General features: G+C 42.8%; 1 protein-coding gene across 3 annotated transcripts in view; it reads right to left on the reverse strand.

Annotated features, from left to right (window-relative positions):
• The window catches only part of LOC102164422, a 410010-nt gene that overhangs the window by 8826 nt on the left and 377191 nt on the right, over positions 1 to 23993 (reverse strand). The window contains exon 13 of one of the 3 annotated variants that reach the window (XM_021064306.1): positions 14003 to 14661. The exons of 1 other annotated variant lie outside the window; for it this stretch is intronic. The gene's annotated coding sequence lies outside the window, so the exon portion shown is untranslated. Of the gene's footprint in view, positions 1 to 14002; positions 14662 to 18297; positions 19126 to 23993 lie in introns of those variants that run through there. One more of the 3 variants, XM_021064308.1, reaches the window with a different exon arrangement.

Genomic DNA, 23993 nt, shown 5'->3' on the forward strand with positions numbered 1-23993 from the left:
CAAGTTTTCCTCTAGCTCTGGAAAACGCTGCTGCTGCTTGCCGTGCCCAGCAACAAGAGCTGATTTGTGTTTGAGGACCTTCCTCAGATCTGCCCTTAGACTTGGGTGAGAGAAAGTCACACAGTTTTATTTTTTTAAGTAAAGAAAAAATATATGACTGTTGCTGCCACTTGGGACCCAGGGCTCAGTGCTGGTCCAGCATGATCAATAGCCAGAGCTGGCCACAAAATTTGTGGGGCTGAGTGCAAAATAAAAATGTCTCCCTTACAAAAAGAAGGGGAAAAGTGCTATGAAAGATACATACGAAGATATTTGTTTCCTTCCTCCTCTAGTCTCTCTCTCTCTATCGACTTGGAATGGTGTTTTTTAATGTGCTCTTCAACAGTATCTCAAGTAAGGAAATTTAAAATTTTAAACTATTAGTGTGCATCTTACCTTTCCTTTTTCTATTGCACAATGACAGTTGTAAATGTGAACATTGGGGCATTTAGCTTGTAGGCAGAATTAATGAAATTACACATTCTGCATTTTCAAGGCTCCAGCCCTGGAGCAGGACAGGAAAGACAACACTTGATCTTAGCCAAAAGGCCGAGAAGCGATGGGACAGGAAACATGAGCCAGACTCAGAGGTGAGAGGAAGGCGGAAAGGACACTGCCCCACTGGGGGTGGAGTGAGCTAAGGAAGAGCTTGCCGTGGAGATCCTGGCTGGGTGGGAACCCTTCTTTCTCTCCAAGGACACGCACGTGAGGGACTCTTGCATAAAGAAGTACTGTCTCCCGGAGTTCTGAGCTTCCCTTCCTGTCCCCATTTATGGTTGGAGCTATTTAAGAATTAAGCGTGCTACTGTCAACCACGGGCGCATTAGGTGAGAGATATGTTCACATGACTGAATATTCATTTTGCTGTTAAATTCGTCAAGTGTACATCTAGGGATAAGGTGCATCAAATGTGACTGCAATTCTTTGCACGGGCAGCTAAATGCATACCGAGTTCTGGAAATGCGAGTAGTCTTTTCATTCAAAAACTGATGACAATGACATTTTCAAACCTTTCCAGTTTTACTTAAATACTTTGGTTTAGATTTCGGATAAGCATGAATTACAGTTTATATCATGTCTTTTAATTTTAATGGATCCTTTTTTTGGGGGGTCTTTTTAGGGCTGCATCCATGGCATATGGAAGTTCCCAGGCTGGGGGTCCAGTGGGAGCTGCAGCTGCCGGCCTGCACCACAGCCCCAGCAATGCCACATCCGCATCTGCGACCTGCACCACAGTTCATGGCAAAGATGGATCCTTAACCCACAGAGCGAGGCCAGGGATCCAACCTGCATCCTCATGGATTCTAGTCAGGTTCATTACTGCTGAGCCACAACGGGAACTCCTCGATGGATACTTTTTAATATTTTAGAAGGATAACCTTGAAAACATATATAAAAATACATTTCTTTCCTTTTTTCACATTTATTTATTTATTTTGGCCACTCCATCCCAGGCAAGGGATCACATCCAAGCTGCAACTGTGACCTACTCCATAACAGTGGCAATATCAAATCCTTTCACCGGCGCCGCCAGGCTGGGATTGAACCTGTGTCCTCACGTTGCAGGGACACTGCCACTCTCCATTGCATCACAGCAGGAACTCCTTTACATTTACTGTAATTTACTTTTTTAAAAATTATTTTATTTTATTTTTTTTTTTTTGCGACACCTGCATCATGTGGAAGTTCCCAAGCCAGGGATAGAGCCTGTGCCACAGCAGTGACAACTCTGGATCCGAAGCCACTGAGCCACCAGGGAACTCCTACGTTTTTATGTATGTAGCATTTGTTTATATTTTATTTTGTGCTAAAACACTGTTAGATTGAAACAAAAATTTTGGAATACTATTGTTTGTAACAATGTAACTAGTGACTTTGCTGAAACAAAGAAAAGAATGACATATTTTTATGGGATAAACGCATAATACTTTGTCTATTGTTTATATCTTTGCCTTATTACTCATCCAGGCACCACCAGTCCATAAACAGGATATCCCCATGTGCATAATAATAATTAAATTCCATGGACTTTGATGTTTGGCCAACTCTAAATCATACAAAAACCACAGCTTTACTCACATTTATTTTTTCACTTTTGTCAATATGAAGGTATAATTTTCAAGGTTCAGAGGATAGATTCTTTTTTTTAACCCAACTCTTTGTTAACTTGATCCATAACTTTTAAGTATTTAGACGTGGCTTACAGGCCTCTATTGCTAGACTTTCCCTGGGCCTCAACTGTTAGCTGAAAGCCTGTTATTTTCTTAAAAATTTGTCTCTTGATTTAGAAAAATCTCACTTGTAGAAGAGAGTTGATCTTCATGAATGGGGACAGTTGAAGGAGTACAGATTCAAATTTTTCTCCTTTTAGGCTCACTCTGGGGTGTGGACTCCCTGGGCTTGGAACAGCCGATAAAATGTTTTGCACTGCTAGGCTGATTTCTGTCTTTGAGCAAACCCACACAGTTGAATATTGTTAAGTTAAATGTAATGATAACGCTACTGCAGTCTAACGAAAATACTGAAGGGATGAAATGCTTCATAATTAATTCGTTCTTTTATTAAATTTAGTGGATTGCTGCTTGGCTCTGATTTTAGTATTTTACCTTCACCTGTGTAGTGATTCATTCAACAGAACTTACTTGCTGGGCATAGAGGACACCAATACAAATAAGATGTTCCATTTTCACTTTTGGCAAGATGCTGGAATAGGGACTATGAATGGGCCGTCGCTACAAAATAACTAGTCAGGCCTTTTAATAAATTACAGTCTTTATAGAAAATAAGAGGGGACTTCCACACAGCCTTTCCTGTGTCAAAAACTGTAAAGCATCTGAGATTCTACCCTGCTTTCAAGATAACAAGGTGCCTGCCAGGTTCATGGATGCTGGCCGAGGACATGAGACACATGAGTCAGAGACAATGCATATTATCACTCACAACACAGCAAACAGCAGGAGCTTCATGTTTTTATAAGTTTTCTTGTCCTTCGAGCCTCATGGGATGGCAGAGCAGCCCAGGTCAATGCAGTGGATTTATACTATAGCCGAGGAATGCTCAGATTACAAAAACACCGTCTTTTAAAGGGATCGCTAGCAAACTTGCTCAACTTTTTCCTAGAAGGAGATATTGTGTTTACGACTCTAGATAAATCTGCCAAGTAAAACTGCACTAAATAGAGAGAGCATCTATATCTTCCAAGGAAAGGTAGTTCAGAACAAAACCCGTCAATATAAGTGGTGTGACCTTGAGCAATAATACCTTCGAAGTTAGTGAGGAGGCAATAACCCAGGGCTACCTACTTTGCAGGGCCAGCCTCAAGTCATCACAGTAAGGTGAATACTGCAACAAAGTGAGTCACACATAGTGTTTGCTTTCCTAGGACATATAAAATTATGTTGATCCTATAGTGTAGTCTATTAAAAGTGAAATTGCATTATGTCTGAAGAAACAATGCACATACCTGAATTAAAATAGTTCACTTCTGAAATCTGCTAACCATCAACCGATCCTTCAGCGACTCATCATCTTTTTGTTGGTGAAGGGTCTCGCCTCGACATTGCTGGCTGCCGATTGATCTGGGTTGTGCTTGCTGAAGGCTAAGGGGTCTGTGGCAATTTCTTAAAATAAGACCATGAACGTCACCGCATCAACTGGCCCTTCCTTTGTGACTTAGCAGGAAATGCTGTTTGATCGCATTTTGCAGCAGAACGTCTTTCAAAGTTGGAATCAGTCCTCTCCAATCTTGCCTCTGCTTTATCAGCTAAGTTTATGTCATATTCTAAATCCTTTGTTGGCAACAATCTTCACAACATCTTCACGGAGCGAAGAGTCCATTTCCAGAAACCCCCTTCTTTGCTCATCCATGACAAGGAACTCTTCATCCGTTCCAGTTTTACCATGAGATCACACCAATTCAGTCTCATTTTTAGGCTCTTCTTCTGAGTCTAGTTCCCTGCCATGTCCACCACATTGGCAGTTACTTCCTCTACTGAAGGTAGGTAGGTCTTGAACCCCCCAAAGGCCTCCACGAGGGTTGAAATCACTTTCTTTCCAATGCCTGTTAATCTTGATATTTTGACCTCTTCCTATGAATTATGGATGTTCTTCATGGCTCTGGAATGGGGACTCCTTCCCAAAAGATTTTCAATTTATTTTGCCCCCAACCCATCAGAGGCATCACTCTCTATTAGCTATGGCCTTTCAAAATGTATTTCTTAAGTAACGAAACTTGAAAACTAAAATTGCTCCTGGAGGGCATTCCCATTGTGGCTCAGTGGGTTACAAACCTGACTAGTTATTTCCTGAGGATGCGGGTTTGATCCCTGGCCTTGCTCAGTGGTTCAGTGGGTTAAAGATCTGGCATTGCTGTGGCTGTGGCTGTGGCTGTGGTGTAGGCCAGCAGATGCAGCTCCGACTCAACCCCTAGCCTGGGCACTTCCATATGCTGCAGGTGCAGTCCTAAAAAGCCAAAAAAAAAAAAAAAAAAAAGATAGCAGAGTGACAGGGATCAATATGACATGTAAAATATTGTCTGTCTAGGTGCTTATATCCTATAGAGGTAGACAGATTAAAATAAAAAACAAAAGAAGGTTATCCCAGCTAGCTATACCTTCAATGAAGGGGGAAAAAATCAGAGTGTAATTTAGGACATCCGTGGAGGAGGTCGGGGTGGGAGGCCACTTTGGGCTCAGTGGCAGACAATGAAACTTGAGCATAACCATAAGCGAGACAAGCCAGGCACACAGAATATCTGGGGGAAGCATATTCCAGGCAGTGGGAACCCCAAGAACAACAGAGGCGAGTGGAAGCCTGCCCCCTTTCAAGCAGCAGAATGTGACTGAGTAACCCAGGGAAGAGTGTGAGAGTAGGACAGCAGGGGTCGGATCCTGGAGGACCTCAGAGACTTCAAGAAAGAGCGTGCACATCCTTTGCAGTACAGTGGGAAACCAGCGGAGGGTTTTTAATTGGGGTGTTGGCATTTTAAGAAGCCTTTCTTGCCTTATGGGGATTTAGCTCCTTGTTGGGGAACAGGAGCGTAGGCAAGACATCGTTTTGAAAGTCTTCCAGGCAAGAGATGATCCTGGGCTCTGGTGGTGACAGCCAGATTGGCGGAATGACTGGATGCAGGATTTTAAAACCCATTGTTCGGAATTCCCATCATGGCGCAGCAGAAACGAACCCGACTAGGAATCATGAGGTTGTGGGTTCAATCCCTGGCCTCGCTCAGTGGGTTAAGGATCTGGCGTTGCCACGGGCTATGGTATGGCTCACAGAAGCAGTTTGCATCCTGCGTTGCTGTGGCTGAGGCACAGGCCAGCAGCTGTGGCTCTGATTTGACCCTGGGAATCTCCATATGCTGCAGATGCGGCCCTAAAAAGCAAAAAAAAAACAAAAAAACAAAAACAAAGCCATTATTGGATTAGAAATCTAACACACCTTTCACAAGAACCCATATGACTTTAAAGTTTCCAAACTTATCATGGATTCCTGGTAGGACCTTGGCAACATAGCTCTTTCTTCCCTACACTCGTGTGATCTGATGACTTAGACCTTCATCCATTCCTAGAACCTACCCAACACGTTCTTTTGGGCCAAACACTCCACCCTTGTCCTCGCACCACTGTCTTCTCATCCTTCAGGACGACACACACAGCGCTTTCTCAGAGGTGGTCCCTAACGACCCTAGATAATGCCACAGTCCTCTCCTGCTCTCGTCTTTCCTTTCTTGTCCATCCTACCGAGCATCAAAATGTCTAACTATTTAATTTATCTGTTGACTTGTCTGTCTCTGTCCCTGGAATGGAAACTTCTTGGCAGGGACTACATCTTCCTTGTTCATGGTTATGTTCCAGCACATAAAGTCCTGCATCACCAGTCACAGTTAGCAGTTTGGATGATGAAATATGTGACAAAGCGTATCCGAAGCCCTTTGCATATATGAATGTAAACCTAACAACCCTAAGAGGTTGAATCTATTATAATTCACCTTTTATGGCCGAGGGAATTACAAAGATTTGAAGGGATGTGCTCCAGATTCCACGACGAGTGAAAAAGTACATCTGGGGAGTTCCCTGGTGGCACAGCAGGTTAGGGATATGGTGTGATCACTGCTGTGGTGCAGGTTCGATCCCTGGCCTGGGAACGTCTGCATGCTACAGGTGCAGCCAAAAAAGAGGCAATCTGGATTCTTGACCATGATCTTAATCTTCCTTCAAGATAATGGGTAAATCAGTGATGGTCATACTTAATCCTCACCTTCTCTCTAAATGATGCTTCCAGCATATTTTTAAACAAAGATAACGGGAGTAGGGGGGTGGGGGGAGGCAGGAAGAATGCGGCTCCCTCTACTTCTCATCCTGTGTTTTCTATAGATCACGTGATGTTTCATGTTTCACTGAGTTCTGTTACATCTAAGCTGCCAGGTTCACCGTCAAACTCATCTCAAATTCTCTGACCAAGTTATTGAGCAATTAAAAAAATAAAAGCAACCTTAAAAAATATTTATAACACAGTGTTCTCCGTTGCCCGTTGGTCACAGACTGATTAATATGCACAGTCATGACTGGGTGAGCCTAAGCCAGTTTTCCCCCAGGCTGTGGCCCCCGGCACCCAGCCCCGGGCTTGGTACACAGTGGGAACTTGATACCTATTTGTTCAATGAATAATGAACACGGCATATGAAACCTATTAGGTGATTTTGGCCTTGGGTCTCATTTGGGGAACTCACATAAACTGCATCCAACAGAGCGTCTGCTACCCACCTGGTCCTGGCTGGCAGAGAAGCTGTAGCACCGAAGCTTTTGGCAGGCGGGTAGGTTGGGGTGAGTTCCTGTGTTATCCTGCTGCCGGTCTAGAAACCCTGTGTTTCCTCTCTGACTCTCTGGTCACCCACCTTTGCTCATTCCGTGCCTGTTTCCTGCTCAGCCTCTCCAGCCTGACTCACGGTGTGACCTACTTTCCAGGCTCTGCGTCTGCCTTCTGGTTCCCAGACTCTGACGGGCATTCTCCTCCCTGGCACAGAACTCTCGTGGACAGATATCTGGGAATAGCCCCGCCTTGGCATGGCCTGGGGGTATCTCACTTTTCACCCCACCTTCAGCCTGAGCCTGCTCCACCTCAACCCAAAGGGGGGAAAAAAAAAATGATGCACTGCCAGCCCTGATGGGTCTCGTCTTAGGTTGGAAGGATCTGTTTTCTTCCACTGCCAGATTCATCTTTGTTCTTAGAACTTTTTGGATGCTTGAATGCCTTGATTTTTTTCTATCTCTTTGGGTAAGCTTAATTCTCCCTTTCTTTTCTTATCTACAGTTTCATCAAAAATCTTGGCTGTTTCAAATATATGTCCAGCCAGTCTGAAGACAAGCACTAATACCTTCCTGCCTTTTGAAAAGCAAAACTCACTGGAAACACAATGTCTCCGTGGTAAGAGCCAAATACTCTGCTAGGCACAAAGCTCTGAGAATCAAGGCAGCTTTTTAAGCTTTTCAATGAGGAAACTAAGTGTAAACTGTGTATACAGCAAAAAAAAAAAAAAAAAAAAAAAAAAAAAATGTCCTTTAATGTTGACAGAAGTCACTTTCTGGAGCTTGTTCCTATTGTATTTCCATGTCTTCATCCTGCTAACTCTCCGATGCCTTTTTTTTTTCCTTCAAAAAGATAACATTCCCAGTACAGTTGTGTACAGTTAGGAAAAGTTTATTTTGCGCGCTTCCAGCATCAGCATCAAAGTCAATGGCATTTTCTACCAAGGAACATCAGCTCCGAATTATCTTTGTCTAGATTATCTAGTGTTTGTTTTTTCCAGATTTTCTTCTCCAAAACTCAGCCTGTCACAAAACATCTTCAGCTTCCATTGGCTGCTGTAGCCTAGTTAATTTTTTTTTTCTCCAAGAGAAGGAAAATTGACTCGGAGATTAGCTTAACTAAAACACGGGGTAGGTTGCTCTAAAGAAAAGTGAATTTCACTGGGTCACAAGAAAAAGAGAGGAATAACTTTGGAGGCTCTATTACTATTATATTATTGATACTATTGATATTATTGTTATTATTACAACTACCATCACGATTACTCCTATTCGTATTTGGCTCTGTGACCCTTTAAGACAGATCTCACCTTTTCTCTTTCTGTAACATCCAGCTGAGCCAAGCATCGTTTTGGAACTCTTTTTTGAGTTAATTCAGAAGCCATAATTTTCTCCGAATGCTGAGAAATGATTTGGAATGAGGCCATTTCACAGCACTGCAAGGTTGGAAGAGCTCCTTCCAGTTTACCTCATTCAACCACCATCAGTTTTTCTGGTCTCCTAACGTTGCTGCCGAGAGGGTGGTCTGGCCCCTGATGGAACGCTTTGGGATGGTCTGGTCTCTGAAACACTAGGAGGGCCTCGCTTTGATCATCGTTCACCTCATTCCTGAAGCCACTGTAATTGCTCTGTGGTTGGGTGGCCGAACACTCCAAGGGGGTGTAGGTAAGACTTGGGACAGGCCAGCCAAATCCACCTGCACACATTCAATTCGCTGTGGCTGGCAGGAGTCCAGCCTAGATACCATTCATACGAACAGGGGTCTTTTTGAATTCGAGTCTTATCTCCAGGAGCCAGTGAGAACATCCATTGTTCTCCTGCTGCAAGTTAACAGCTCTGCATACTTTAGAAGCAATGAGCCTAAACAAAAAGGAATTTTCTTCCAGTGGTTTGTGTTGGAGCCAGTAGGAGCTATGGAGTGCATGCCGGGTGCAGAAGGATTGAACGGATTTTAGAAAAATCTGTGGCTTATTACTTATTGTGTTACCCTGAGCCCCTCAACCATGCCAGTACTAACCTTTAGCTAGTGCTAACGGTTAGGCAAGGTAGGATTTCTTTGCTTAACCAACAGCTCAAGCTTAATAACTGCCATGACAAATAACTTTGCTCTAGTCTACTAATTACTAAAAGGAATGGCTAGCTGTCTCCTATTTTCTTTTAATCGCTCTGTTTCTCATGTAATTAACCTATTAAACAGCTACGTTTACCTCTAACAGGATGCGGTCATTTGAGGAATCATGTCTTGAGGTGAAACAAATCCTCCTTCATTTCTTGCTGTGTTACAGCTCACTGGTCAGAATTACAAAGAGGGGCATTTACAAGTAAGAACACTGGATTCCCTGTTGTGGCTCAGTGGGTTAAGAACCCAAGCTAGTATCCGTGAGGATGCAGGTTCAAGCCCTGGCCCCGCTCCGTGGGTTAAGGATCTGGTGGTGCCATGAGCTGTGGTGTAGGTCTGAAGCTGTAGCTCTGACTCCACTCCCAGCTCCAGAACTTCCACATGCCACAGGTGTGGCCCTAAAAAGAAAAAAAAAAGGGGGGGGGACTAAGAACACTGATGACTGATCAGCCACTGAAGCCGTCTTTGGGAAGACGGAAGTCTGGGAACTCCTAGCTACTCAGGGCAGAGTTTAAGTCTGGTGGTCTCTGAGCAGGACCACAGAATCACAGGCTTTGCCGAAAGTTCGATGCCGGGTGTGAACAGCAGCCTCATGACTCATTCAAGGGTGAGCTGGAATGGGGTGATCCAGGCAGAAGACTTTTCAAGAGAAGCAAAACTGTAGCCAAATGACTAGCAGGGCCCAGGAGTGCTGGGGAAACCCAGCTGTCTGTTAGACTTCCCTTCCCCTGCCCCACCACCCTGAAAAAAAAAGGGCTTGTTTGTTCAAAAGGCTCCAGGCAGTGAGTTTACATACAGGATTGGACACATCTGGAAGATGCAATTACTGGGCCTGCAATTAGTAAGCTTGGTATCCACACACATGGAGAAGGTGCATCTCGTGTTCTTACACCTCTGGGAGAGTCTGGCCTTTAAACCTTAGGTCTTCTTTTGTCATTTAGGAAAACTGGTAGCCATTCAATTGTTCATTGGAAGTGAATTCTCCTTGCGGGGATGGAATGTGGCTACCCGGGAGATGATTTCACTTGATCAGACCCAGAAGTCGCCAAGCCTCCCAAAGACGATTTCTTTAGACACAGAATGTTCTATGAGTCTGTGCTTTGACTGCAGAGCCCTATCAGGTGAATAATTATACTGTAACTGTGTTTCAGACAATGTTACTTACGAGCGAAGCAATTTCTGTTTTGAAATGTTACCTTATGGGTGAAAGTCCACTGATCATCCTTCTGGAAGATTAAAAGAAAACAGAACTCAGAAGTTTTTATATGTGTGTGTGTGTATAAATTCCACCATTTAATCTACGTAGAAATGAATGTAATTATATAATTATAGATATGCAATTATAGAAATTTACATACATTTCAGAAAGTCTCCGTCTAGATAAATTTAGATAAATCTCAATCTAGATATGCTTATTATTTGACTGCCTGGACTTGAAGGGGGAAACTTTTATGAAAAAAAAAAAAAAAAAAAAAAAAGGCTGTTCTCATGCCATTTGCAGCCTGGGTGGAATTCAAAAGTATCAGAGTTGGTGAAAAAAACAGCCTTCTTCTCAAAGGTTTCTTGGCCAAGTTCGGATGCCCCAAGAGGCTGAGGCAAACATCTGACCTTCTGGACACATAACGCACTGTCCAAACCATTTGAAGCCGACCCATCACAGGCAACGGCCTCAGCAAAACAGGCGGTATTAAGCACACAAGCCAGGGGGATTCTAAAGACAGGCAGCCTTATACTTCAGTTCCTGCAAGAAATGGTCAAAATTCAAAAATGTTTTCTTTTAACAGAGTTAAATATAGTTGACGTTGAAAGAGCTCATCCTGTGAAACACTTGAGAGTAAAATGTGTTTTACTTTTTTTTTTCTTCTTTTCTTTCCCTAAAAATGTGTTGCATTAGACGAACTGGGCTAGGGAAGCCAGGCTGGAATGTTAACCATGCCAGCGGATGGTAAATTGGATAGGAATATGCCTTTCATCTTAATTATAGGCTGGACAAGGGAATGCAATGTATTCCCTGCCATGTCCTAGCGGGAGGAAACTTTCCCAGGGTATTTTTCTTTTGCATTTCTGACTCTTATTGGATTGGAAGCTTGTCCATGTGACCCAGCAGGGTCCACTTTCCATAATAAGGCTAAAAATATGCCAGAAATGTTTTCTTTAGCACAGTTGTATGAGTGTCAAACATGAAAGCGACAGAACTCCTTTTCCTGTGGATTCATTTCACCTTTTCCTGGAGAAAGTTCCACTGTTATCCTACTGTTCTGCTCCAATGTTTTTCTTCTGATAGGCTCTGTAACCTGGCGTGTCATCCCAGATGGAATCATGGTAGACATTTATTCCATGTCCCTGTAAAATACAGATTTTTTTTCTCTCTTTATAGTTATGTCTCTAATGACTCACCTTCAGTAAATCATAGCCCTCAAAATGTCTTTTCCTGTAATAGGAATGCATTGTCACTGAGTCACCGTATTCCTAACCGGTGTCTGTTATGACCAGGGAATTGCTTCTAGAATTAGGGGTAGTCCAGGACGGTAACAGACTCCACCTAACTGGATCAAAAGGGATACTAAGGCGATCGAGAGCCTGTCCTTTAGGCAGGAAGAATTGGGTTGAATCACTGGAGATCCACGTAGTCTTTGATAAACTTTATTCCCAAATCTTTACTTCATCATCAGCAAATTGGGTGCATAAAATGGTTGCAAAAATTCAACGTAATCACGCGTCTGATGTATTCAGCAGAGTGCTGGGGTTGTTTTAAGGAGAAAGTCTGTACGTTTCGTCTCATTTATAATGGATTCCATTGATTAACCATATAGAGATTTCCCAAGTCCGTGGGTGAGAATGACTGTGAATAGGGTCCCAGTCTTCTCCTGATTCCTGGCCATGCCTGACATTCAAACTATTGAGACCCGTGCCTTTCGAATGGAGGCAACTTTGCTCCCCCAGCAGACGTTTGCTTTGGCTGCCATACCTTTGGTGCGGTGCAGACTACTGGTATCTAGTGAGCAGAGCCCACGGAGGTTCCGAAACATTCTATTATGCACAAGACACCCCGGTCCCCACCCGACACCCTCCCCCCATGCCCCCAGCAAAGAATTATCTGGCCAAAATATCAGTTGTGCAGAGGATAAGAAACCTTGGTTCCAAATAAAAGCATTAGGGTCTCTTGCTTGGTCTGGAAAGTGACCAGAGGAAACGTTCAAAGAAGCAAACCCATTGTATTGCTTTCCATTCCTTGTTTAGTCCAGGAACAGTGCTGAGCCCCTACTATGTTCAGAGCTACCTGATGGAGGGGATGAGGTAGAGTTTGGGTTTTTGAAGCCATTGTGCTTCTGTAGAGGCTGCGATGCTGGGTGATGGGTGATGGACAGTTGGGGGAATTGGCTAAATCCTCCTGATGGTAAATGCATGCATTTAATCCTAGAGATTAAATATAAATTAGAAGCAGCTTTAGATGGTTTAGTATCATTCCTCAGACTAAAGGAGAATTTTCCAAACTCAATTCATCTCCACAGCAAGTTGGTATTTTTACCAATTGAAGGGGCTTTTACTAGCTTGCAGTAATATGTGGAAAGCAGCCTGTCTACAGAATAGCTGCTTCTTCTCCCAATCCAGGCAGTGCCAGATGCCAGGTACAGAGAATGCCAGATTCCTGGCTTACAAAAATGATATTCATTTCAAAGAAGTTAGAAGGCTTGCTTTTATTGAATTCAAAAATTAAACTGAAAATTTTCTTTCTTAATTCAATAAAAGCATTTTGTCCCAACCTCACATGTTTTAAAGCTCCAACTCTCACTTTACTTTTCAGGAAGTGTTATCTGCTTCTGTCAAACTGCAGAGGGGCTGGTTTCAATTTAGAGATCTAAATTTATATGTAATCACACCCATTAGCCAATCACGATTTATAGGGTACATTTTTTCTCCACGTGTTTGTAGTCAGGGTTTTCAGGGTTAGTCGACTTCTTCCTCACTTCCCCTGCTCCGGGTTGTTTGTCATAATTTGCTTATGAGGGCTTCTTTCTGATGCCCCTAAGAGTAAACGCTCACTCAGCTCACCATAGCCAGCTAAGGTGGTTCTGAGATCAGAGGAGGAAATGATCCAGGCTCCTCCTGTCCCTTGAAGCCTATGTTTATGGTTCACGGCAAATTGAGATGTCCTCGGCAACATATTATTCTGTTCTTAGCACTGAGAAATTATTTTGTTTGTGTTCAAGTTAAATTTTTATAAGCAGTCAAATAGCTGATGTCTTTGGCTGATGATTGATTAAAGGCAGAAAAAACTTAGGAAAGCCAGTGGAAAACTATCTATAGAAAGCTGCCCTACAGACAGGACTGTGACATAAACTGTCTTGAATTCCACACAGAATTCAACGGAAGGGCGTTGCATGCCATTGACACTTGACAAACATTTAATCTTTTAATTTGCATACTGGACGGAAACATTACATTCTCCGTGAAATATGGCCTACTCAGTCTGTCTGGAAGGGCCCTGCCTCTTCTGTGAACTCCAATCACGTTTATTGTTTGTACCGATCAATTACTGTTCTACATTCCGAGTTAGCTTTTCATAGCTATGAGTGTTGCCACCACTAACGAGGGATTTTTAGACTTTTTTTTTTTTTTTTTTTTGTCTTTTAGGGCTGTTCCCATGGGATACGGAGGTTCCCAGGCTGGGGGTCGAATTGGAGCTGTAGCCACCAGCCTATGCCACAGCCACAGCCACACCAGGTCTGAGCCACATCTGCAACCTACATCACAGCTCATGGCAACCCTGGATCCTTATGCCACTGAGCGAGGCCAGGGATGGAACCTGCATCCTCATGGATGCGAGTCAGATTCATTTCCACTGTGCCACAAGAGGAACCCTGGATTTTCAGACTTTTGATGGCAAAGAATGACTTCCATGCATCTTTATGTATTCCATAAGACCTAACGCATGTCATCACCAACCTTGTCTGTATCCGAGGTGCCTTAAATAAATGCCCATTAATAAATACGCATCCCCTCCTCCCAGCAAAAAAGAAAGAAAGAAAGAAAGAAAGAAAGAAAACTACACTGCACTTTATTTGAATTGCTACCTTAAGATCACATACAGTAGAGAGACTGGACAGTGGAAAGCCACTGTAAAGGGAATCCACAGATTCTAGGTTTACTCCCAGATGTGACCAAGTAGGTTCACTTGATCCGTAAATGTCTGATGACTCAGCTGTAAGAGTGGATGGACTGACATCACAACCCCTCTTAAAGCCACAGCATTCGACAAGTCAGTCAAAATAACACTTCATCCCAGTAGGGGACATGACATAGGAAAGAGGTCTATAACTACACTTAGAGCACATGGAGCCCCGTGAGCGAACAGTCCACTGTTTCTTAGGAAAATTCTCCAAGCAGGGAGGTCCCTTTCGTCTCTAAATTCATCGTGCTCACAGCTCCGTTTCAGAAAGCTGCTGGTGGTGCCTTCCGCCTCTGCTGAAATTCTTCTCACCACATGTGTTCACTGTTCTGATCATCGGCGATTAGATGATGTGGCCACAGAAGCACCGGATACAAAGGTAGCAATGTATATTTTGGCTGGTGGCCCCTGATCCCCGAATATATCTCTTCTTTACTGTTAAGGAAATGGCGGAGCCAATCCTTCTTGAGAAGTTTGTTATGAGAGGAAGTCAGTAGACAGCAGAGTCGTGGGGAAACCAAGAGAACCTTAGGGAACAGGGAATAAATAGAAGGCACGAGGCATCAGAAGCCATAAGAAAACGATCTATGCAGGAAATAAAAGCCTGAGGCACTATTTGCTATAAGTAAGCAGAAACCCTGTAGTCGAGTTAATGCATAGTATCAAATGTCTAGCCACAAGTGACATATCCAGAAAAGAGACAACTCTGGAGACATATATTAAAATCAGAACCAAATTGTTTAGGTTGTAAATCATCATGACTCATGGTATCCATGGCATTAATAAGAATCGAAGATGAGAAGAAAAGAATGGGATCTTCTTAAATGGGATCCTTTGTAAACAAATGCCATGTGCCTACGAGCCAGTTTGATCCAGGGTCTCTGTTGGTGCCTGTAAAATATGCCTTGATTTTAGTTTTGACCTTGAGTTTCATGAAGTGTAATTATGTTTCAATACAATGTAGTTGCATCATCTCTTAGTGATAAGTGCTAGAACTTTTGATAGCTCCTATTTTTCCTCCTACTCTTAATCTCTTTTTTTTGGGGGGGGAGTTATATATATATTTAATTTTACTTTATACTTTTTCCATTTTTTAGAAAGTTTTATTGAAGTATAGTTTTTGATGTACAAGGTTGTGATAATTTCTGCTGTGCACCCAAGTGATTCAGTTATACATAAACACACATCCATTCTCTCTCAGATTCTTTCCCCACCTAGGTTATCACAGAATATTGATTGCCTGTGCTGTACAGCAGGTCCTCACTGGCTAATCATCCATATACCTCCGTGTGCACCTGCCAATCCCACACCCCCGGTCCATCCCTCCTTCCCCCACCTGGCCCTTTGGTAACCATAAATTTTTCAAAGTCTGTGAGTCTGTTTCTATTCTGCAAATGAGTTCATTGTATCCTTTTTTTTTTAGATTCCACTTATAAGTGATATCATATGTATCTGTCTTTCACTGTCTGCCTAACCTCACTTATAACATCTAGGTGCATCCATGTTGCTGCAGAGGGCATTATTTCACTCTTTTTTTATGGCTGAGTAATATTGCACTGTAGATCTGTACCTCACCATCTTTATCCATTCCTCTGTCGATGGATATGCAGGTTGTTTCCACGTCTTGGCTATTGGACATGGTGCTACAATAAACATCTTTTTGAATTATGCTTTTCTCCAGTTACGTGCCAGGAGTGGGATTGCTGGAACACACGGTAGTTCCTCCTCTTTTTTCTCTTCTTCTCCTCCCTCCCCCTCCTTCTTCTCATCTTTGTCTTCATCTTCGTCAGGTCCTACACATGCCTTTTACGTTATAAATATTTGGAGGAAGGGAACCCTTCCTCATATCTCTTTTGTTTTTAAGTTTTATTGGAGGATAGTTGACTTACAATGTACTGGTTTCAGGTGTACAGCAAAGTGAATCAGTCTTACATATAAAGTATATCCGTTCTTTTTTCCATGTGGGTTATTACAAACTATTGAGTCGATGTCCCCATGCTATACAGTAGGCTCTGGGTAATCATCTATTTTACAGAATAATGTGTATACGTTATTCCCATTCCCCCCAGTTCCTTCCTCATACCTCTTTGAATTCCCTCTGACAGCCTATTACGGTGCTTCCCACATACTAGGAATCAAATTTTTGCTGAGTTAGTGGTGAGGTGGCAGAGAGGAGAATTAACTTTTTCAAATAAGGCATAATTTCGTTAGAGCACTTTAGGAAAGGCTTAAGGTTGTTTTCTTCATCTTTAAAAAAAAAAAAACTTGAAAAATGTATGCGGGCTAGACATATTAACGTTCCCTGGGATGGCCTGGCTCTGGTTACGTAGCGTCATGGCTGGGGTCACGCTTTCACCAGAGGTCACATTTTAGAGAATGCAGCTTTGAAGCTTCTCTGCACAAGGGTGTAGTTTCAAGTCACTAATAACTCAGGAACACTTGATCTCTTTCCTTATTCTTGCCCAGATGAGTCATTTTCTTGGTAGTTTACCTTGAGCTCCTCCTATTTATACACAGCAGACTAGCTGGCATGGAAAACTGTCTGCATCTGTCTTTCATATTCAAACATATAGCTTTTCTTTCTCTGTGTTCTTCTTTTCCTCAATCGTGCATTTCTCCGGTCCTGTTGTTTTTGCCGACAAGTAGAGAAATTTCTTCCAGGGTAAGTTGGTCCCAGATCCCTCAGGAAAGTGGGGTCTTTACCTTTGACTGAATTTATTATTTAAGAAAAAATAAATAACAAAGAGACTCACTGCATTGTTTCCCAAAGAATGATCCAGAAGAATTTCCACTTTTCAGAGCCTCATTTGTTTTCCAAATCCCCGAAGAGAGATTTGACTCAGCAAAAAATGAGTTTTGAGCCTTCTTCAGCAGCAGCAACGGCAGCTGAGCTGTGGATCTTGGCTCTAGGACTGGCCTAGTTATTCAGCAGATACTGTCCCAGCCAAGCCCTGGAAGAGATTTTAGCCACTGCCACAAAGGCTGCCTACCAACTGTTGCCTAGGTGAGGGGAGCCTGGCCATAGACCCTGGCTGCCTCCCCTTCTCCAAATCTGCCTGATTCATTTGTTCACACCACACCTTCAGAGGGCAAGGTAGGCTTGCTTTCTTCTTGCTTGCGTTTTTTTCCCCCTCTTTTCTCCCTCTTTTTCTTTTTTGACCTGGCCAGTGATCCAGCCAAAAATGGAATTAGAGAAGGCACCCACGGATCATCAACAGACAAAACAAGAAAAACTACTGCTGCTTATTTTTAAGTTTTTAAAATTTCATATATATATATATATTTTCCCCCCCCTGTGAGTATCTTGGGCTTTGAACCACACTTTGCCTTTTGTAGTTTTGACTTAAAGATTCGTCTTCTCTGAGTCTTGTAGTTGTAGGAAAGGCAACTGGTTGATAAATGGTGTGATGTACACATATGGAGTGGTTGTGACACAAAACACAGAAGCTTTTAAAAAAAAGATTGATAGATGTGACTACATAAAAAAAGAAAAAGGAGAAAAAATAGAAAAATGCCATAGGTAAAGTCAGAGGAAAGATGAAAATAGAGTTAAATGTTTGAGGAGATCCCATCGTGGCTCAGTGGTTAATGAATCCAACTAGGAACCATGAGGTTGCAGGTTCGATCCCTGGCCTTGCTCAGTGGGTTAAGGATCCAGTGTTGCTGTGAGCTGTGGTGTAGGCTGGCAGCTGTAGCTCCGATTCAATCCCTAGCCTGGGAACCTCCATAAGCAGTGGGAGCGGCCCCAGAAAAGGCAAAAAGACAAAAAAAAAAAAAAAAGAGAGAGAGATAGAAAAATGTTTGAAACATTTCTCAAAGGACTAATTTCTTTAATATAGAAAAAGCTTCTGCAAATCATCAAGAAGACAATCAATAATTTAGTTTAAAAATTGCAAAATATGGAGTTCTGTCATGGCTCAGTGGAAACAATCTGACCAGTACCATGAGGACACAGGTGTGATCCCTGGCCTTGCTCAGTGGGTTAAGAATCCGGTGTTGCTGTGAGCTGTGGTGTAGGTTACAGACACAGCTCGATCTAACGTTGCTGTTGCTGTGGCCTTAGGCTGGAGGCTACAGCTCTCATCCCACCCCTAGCCTGGGAACCTCCATAGGCTGCAGGTGCAGCCCTAAAAGGTTAAAAAAAAAAAAAAAAGAAGCAAAATATATAAATTGAAACTTCAGGGAAATGCAACTAAAATGGCTTCTAAATGGGAAAAGATGCTCAAACTCACTCAGTAAAATAAATACAAAGTGAAACTAGATTCAGATAACATTTTCCACATATCAGATCCAACTGTACTGGCAAGACTGTGGGTGAGCAGGCACTTGCATAAAGTGCTAGGGGGCATATAAATAATTACCACTTCTAAGGAAGCAATTTGGCAAACTCTGCCAAAATTATAAATGCACACACATGTTAACTCAGCAACTCTACTTCTAAAATAGTTACCCTATGCATATGCTCACCCTGATGTGTAAAATGGCACAGACATAAGGCCATTCCTTTAAGCAGTGCTTATGTAGCAAAAGATTTTAGATAACCTAAATGGAATACTATTAAGCTGTGAAAAAAGAACAAGAAGGCTCTTTGTGTCCTGACATAGAAATCTCTCCAAGAAATATTATTAATAGAAAAACGTAGGTTCTACATAGTGCATGTTCCCAGTTGAGAAAGAGAAAACATTAGAGCCTGATATAGACTATGTATTTACTTATATTTACATTAAGAATCCAGATTCAAGACACGCAAAAATTCTCACAAGATGGGAATAAAATGGCTGGGACACGTAAAAATGTGTATGTTATGTGAATGTCTTTCCTAATAAAAAATTGAATAAAAAAGACTCTTAGAAAAGAATGTGTCGTAAAATAAGATTCACATACTAATAATGGCAGGAGTATCTGGGACTGGAGGCCAACCAGCAGGTCTGCAGCATGTGCCATTTGGACCCTGGTTGCATCATCATTCCCTCTTGTCTTAGTTTGGGCTGCTAGAACAGAGCATCATAGGCAGGGTGATTAAGGAACCGTTCTGGAAGCTGAACGTTCAAGGTCAAGGCGTTGGCAGATCTGGTATCTGGTGAGAACTTGCCTTTGTTTTGGAGATGGTTGTGTTCTCAGAGAAAGAGGGGAGAGGGAGGCACAGAGATCAAGAAGGATCTCTCTTGTGTCTCTTCTCAAGAAGGCACTAATCCCATTCCTGAGGACTCAACGCTCATGACTCAACACCTCCCAAAGGCTGCACTTGCTCATACCATCACAGTGGGGGTTGGGATTTCAGCATAAGAAGTCGGGGAAGGGGGGGAGAGAAACACAAGGATGTAGTCCGTAGCATCCTTACACATACCTTCTTTTATATTCTATTTTAAAAATTTTGGGGTTCCCACCATGGCACAGTTAAGCATCCAACTCCCAACTCCCGTGGCTTGGGTTAAGAATCCAGTTGGGTTAATAATCCAACTCCAGTGGCTTGGGTCGCTGTGGAAGTGTGAGTTCAATCCCTGGCCTGGTGCAGCAGGCTAAAGTATATGGTGTTACCGCAACGGCAGCTCAAATTCAGTCCCTGGCTAGGAACTTCCATATGAGGCATGGGCAACCATTAAAAAAAAAAAAAATGTCCTTGCTTCTCTCCAGTTCTCATCAATTTTCTAAATATACCTCTTTTTCTAAATGTCCTTGTTCTATAATTTATTATTATTGACCTACACATGAATATATTAGTCTGCTCAGAGCTGGAATAGCATTAAACTCTACTTGGAAACCTCATTAAGACAGGTGACTGAGTGAGTTTTTTAAGCTGGAGGCCTTGTTCTGAATCAATGGAGCCAAGAGTATATGGTTTGTCTTATGTGATATAATTAAACAGGAACAAAAGATGTAATCGAGCTGATCTCATCCCAAGGACATTTTCTTATAAATAACTTGGCTTAAGCCAGGTATGCTGGCCAGATCAAAACACATCGAGAAAAACCTTTCAGTTCATGTCTTATTCCACTGAAGTTTTGAAGAACTGCCACTGAGTAATAAAAGAAGATTTATGGATGGGCAGTGAATTCCAAGTCACCATGGCCATGAAAACTCCAGCAACTAAGAACAACTCACTAAAAAATGTGACCTGCGGATTCCTGTTGTGGCTCAGTGGTCACGAACCCGACTAGTATCCATAAGGACCTGGGTTTGATCCCTGGCCTCACTCAGTGGGTTAAGGATCCAGCGTTGTCGTGAGCAGGGGTGTACGTCGCAGACGCAGCGCAGATCCCTCATTGCTGTGGCGGTGGTGTAGGCTGGCAGTTGTAGCTCAGATTCGACCCCTACCCTGGGAACTTTGTCCTGCTTTCTCTTTCTCTGTCTGTCTCCGTCTGTCTTTCTTTAGGAGAAGCCAGGAGCCAGGTTGCAACTTTGATGAAGAGGCCCACGTGCTCAGGCAGTGGGGCTTCTATCAATGGCCACAGGAGTGACCCTGGCAGCAGTCTGGCCTTCAGAGGACCACAGTCCTGGCCAACACGTCTGAGTACAGTCTTTTGAGATACGCTAAGACGGAACTACCTGCCTAAGCTGCTCATGGATCCTTGCTCCCCAGAGACGTTGTGACCTGATATGTATCATTTTAAGTTGCAGAGTTTTAGGGTACTTTGTTAAGGGGCAATCGGTAACGAATACAACCACGTATCACGAGTAATATCAACCAACCAATGCCTTCTCTTCTTCTAGAAAGAACCTCAGGGTGTTGCTAAGGTCTAGACATTAGGTACAGGGATTCCATTGGACTGGTTGTCCCCTTGACTCATTTAGCTACCTGGGGATATATTATCCACTAACTCAAACACTTGCTACTTCTGCCGTGTCATTCTGACTCACTACCACTTTTGGCACCAACGTGCAAGCCTCACAGGCAGGCGTTCAGAAGACCAAGGCCTCTGATGGGAACCAGTATTCTGATTTTTGTTGCTGCCGATGGTGACCTATTGTCTCACATGTGTTTCCTTGATTCGGATCCAGACGAGTTCCATGAATTCTAGGCAGGGGTACCCTGTAGCACGTCTTCCTAGAACCTGGAAACAACTAATACTCTTTGCTTATATCTCAGTCCTAACCACTGCTGCTATCAACCTTACCTTTTCAGCCCTTTTTTCTTATCATTTGGGTCCCTGTCTTGTCTCTGCTTCCCTAATTCTGGCTTTCTAGTCTTCAAGTCACCTTTGATAAGTATCCTTCTTTGTCTGACTTGGCCCTGGGACCTTTCTCTGTTAGCGCTGCCTCGATGGTAGAGACCTGGCCCCAGTTTATGCTCCTGTTTACGCCAGAGCCCCTTGTGTATGCACCTGTCAGTCCCGAAAGAGCGATGGCAGTGGTTCTCCACTGTGGTTGGCCTAAAAAATCACCTGCAGAGCTTGAAAAACATTCAGATGCCCAGGTCCTATTCGAGACCGATTCAATTAGATTATCTACATCCAGGGCTCAGGCCTGAATATTTATTAAAAGCTTCCTTGTTGATTTTTGCAAGCAGCCAGATTTTAAAAGCAATAATGTGCAGAAAAGGCCAAGCAAGTTCCAACGCTGTACCCAGTAAACGAAAACCATCTGGGAACCAGATTCCCACTCAGTGGCTAGTGTGTGACCTCTGACTAGAGGCTGAGTTGACAGGCTTGCTGAGAAGCCCAGGGGCTTTGTTTGCGTTCTCCTACGAGATGCTCCATGTGCGTAAAGGAAACAGTGAGCAGAGAATTCAGAAGCCATTAGCTCGTGCACATGCTTCCAGAGCCGCCCTGCTCCAGGAGGACATCTGATAACCTGCAGATAATTATAAGTTTATGATGAACACACCCTTGCTGAAAGACGGCATAGCGCACATCTGTTGTTTAGAAAAAAATGTTGCCGAGATTTTGACTTGGAGCTAGGAATCTCCAACCATGGCTAATGATGTTTTCCTCTGAAAAATTCTGTTTGTGCACATGGAGATTCCAGATAGGATGGGTGTCGGAGCTACAAGAAAGAAGGAATGAGAAGCTGGCCTTTGGGGGAAGAATCAAAGTATCGGTGCCTCCAAATTCAGTCCTTAAACATAAACGCAGGAGTGGCCACATCTTTTCGCAGTTGCTCGCTACAGATCTGACGCTGAGAATATGGATGCGCTCTTTCAATTTGTGTGAAGAGTAAGATTCTCAAGATGAAGAAAAGGTCATTTGAAAGATCCTTTCAAATGCGTCTCCTCTAACACATGGATATAATGAGAGCATTTTTAAGGGATGCTAATATGCATAGCAAGCACATTTTGGATTTTTTAAAACATTTTAACATAGCAGGTGAAGACATTTTAATATAGCCATCATTGCTGCTGTATTGACTAATTAATAGAACTAAGTTAATTCTATTCATAAGGAAGACACATGGGTATGGATTAAGTTCCATCCATAATCTTTTTTTTTTTTTTCCCTTTGGCTGCGCCTATGGCATGTTGAATTTCCTGGACCAGGGATGGAACCCACGCTACAGCAGTGACCCAAGCAGCTGCAGTGACAATGTCAGATCCTTTACCCACAGTGCACAATCGAATCGGAGCTGCCGGCCTATGCCATAGCCACAGCAACTCGGGATCCAAGCCACATCTTTGACCTACACCACAGCTGACAGCCACGCTGGATCCTTAACCCACTGAGGGGGGCCAGAGATCGAACCTGAATCCTCATGGTTCCTAGTCGGATTTGTTTCTGCTGCGCCATGACAGGAACTCCCTTTTTAAAAAAAATTACGTATTTATTTATTTATCAAATGTTCCCCTTTAAGGCAAGTCCTCTTTTTTTTTTTTTTTTTTTGGCTGTATGTGGCATGCAGAAGTTCCCAGGGTAGGGATTGAACCTAAACTACAGCAGTGACCTGAGCCACAGCAGTGACAGTGCAGGGTTCCCAACCCCTGAGCCACCAGGGAACTCCAAGTTACAAAATAACATAATCGTGAGGTGTCATTGGTATTCTTTTCCCCCCTGTGCTCTCAGCATGCAGCAGTTCAACCCATCTCACATCAATGACAATGCTGGTTCTTTAACACACTGAGGGACCAGGGAACTCCTAGCCTGAATTTTTTTTTTTTTCTGTGTCTGCAGGACATGAAAATTCCTGGGCCAGGGATCAAACCTGTATCTCAGCAGCAACCTGAGCCTCTGCAGTGACAACACCAGATTCTTAACCCATTGTGCCACCAGAGAGCTCAATCATTAGGTACTATTAAGGTAAACAAATTCAGTTGAGGCTATTTTCATAATCTCATGTATCTTGCATGTCATAAGCCATGAAATCTCCTTTTATTAAATAGGTCTTCTTACCCTATTCCTAACCCTATGCATGAAAATATATGATTTAACTTAATCCTTAAAATGACCATTCAGAGGTACCATTCTGTTGATAAGAAGTATGTTAACAAAAGTATCTTAACTATGAAGCATATAATTAATCTGTGCGGGGAGTCAGAGATTGGAACATGCATCAACCAAATGCTATTTGTGGTACAGGTGGGATTAAGAATCTATGTCTTGGATACAGACCAATGGAACAGAATAGAGAATCCAGAAATAAACCCAGACACCTCTGGTCAATTAATCTTTGACAAGGGAGGCAAGAAGAACATAAAATGGAAAAAAGACAGTCTTTTCAGCAAGTATTGCTGGGAAACCTGGACAGCTGCATGCAAATTAATGAAATTAGAACAAACCCTCACACCATGCACAAAAATAAACTCCAAATGGCTGAAAGACTTAAATATAAGACACCATCAAACTCCTGGAAGAGAACATAGGCAAAACATTCTCTGACATCAACCTTATGAATATTTTCTCAGGTCAGTCTCCCAAAGCAACAGAAATAA

This window comes from Sus scrofa, chromosome 10 (genome assembly GCF_000003025.6).
Source record: "Sus scrofa isolate TJ Tabasco breed Duroc chromosome 10, Sscrofa11.1, whole genome shotgun sequence".
Classification (NCBI taxonomy): domain Eukaryota; kingdom Metazoa; phylum Chordata; class Mammalia; order Artiodactyla; family Suidae; genus Sus; species Sus scrofa.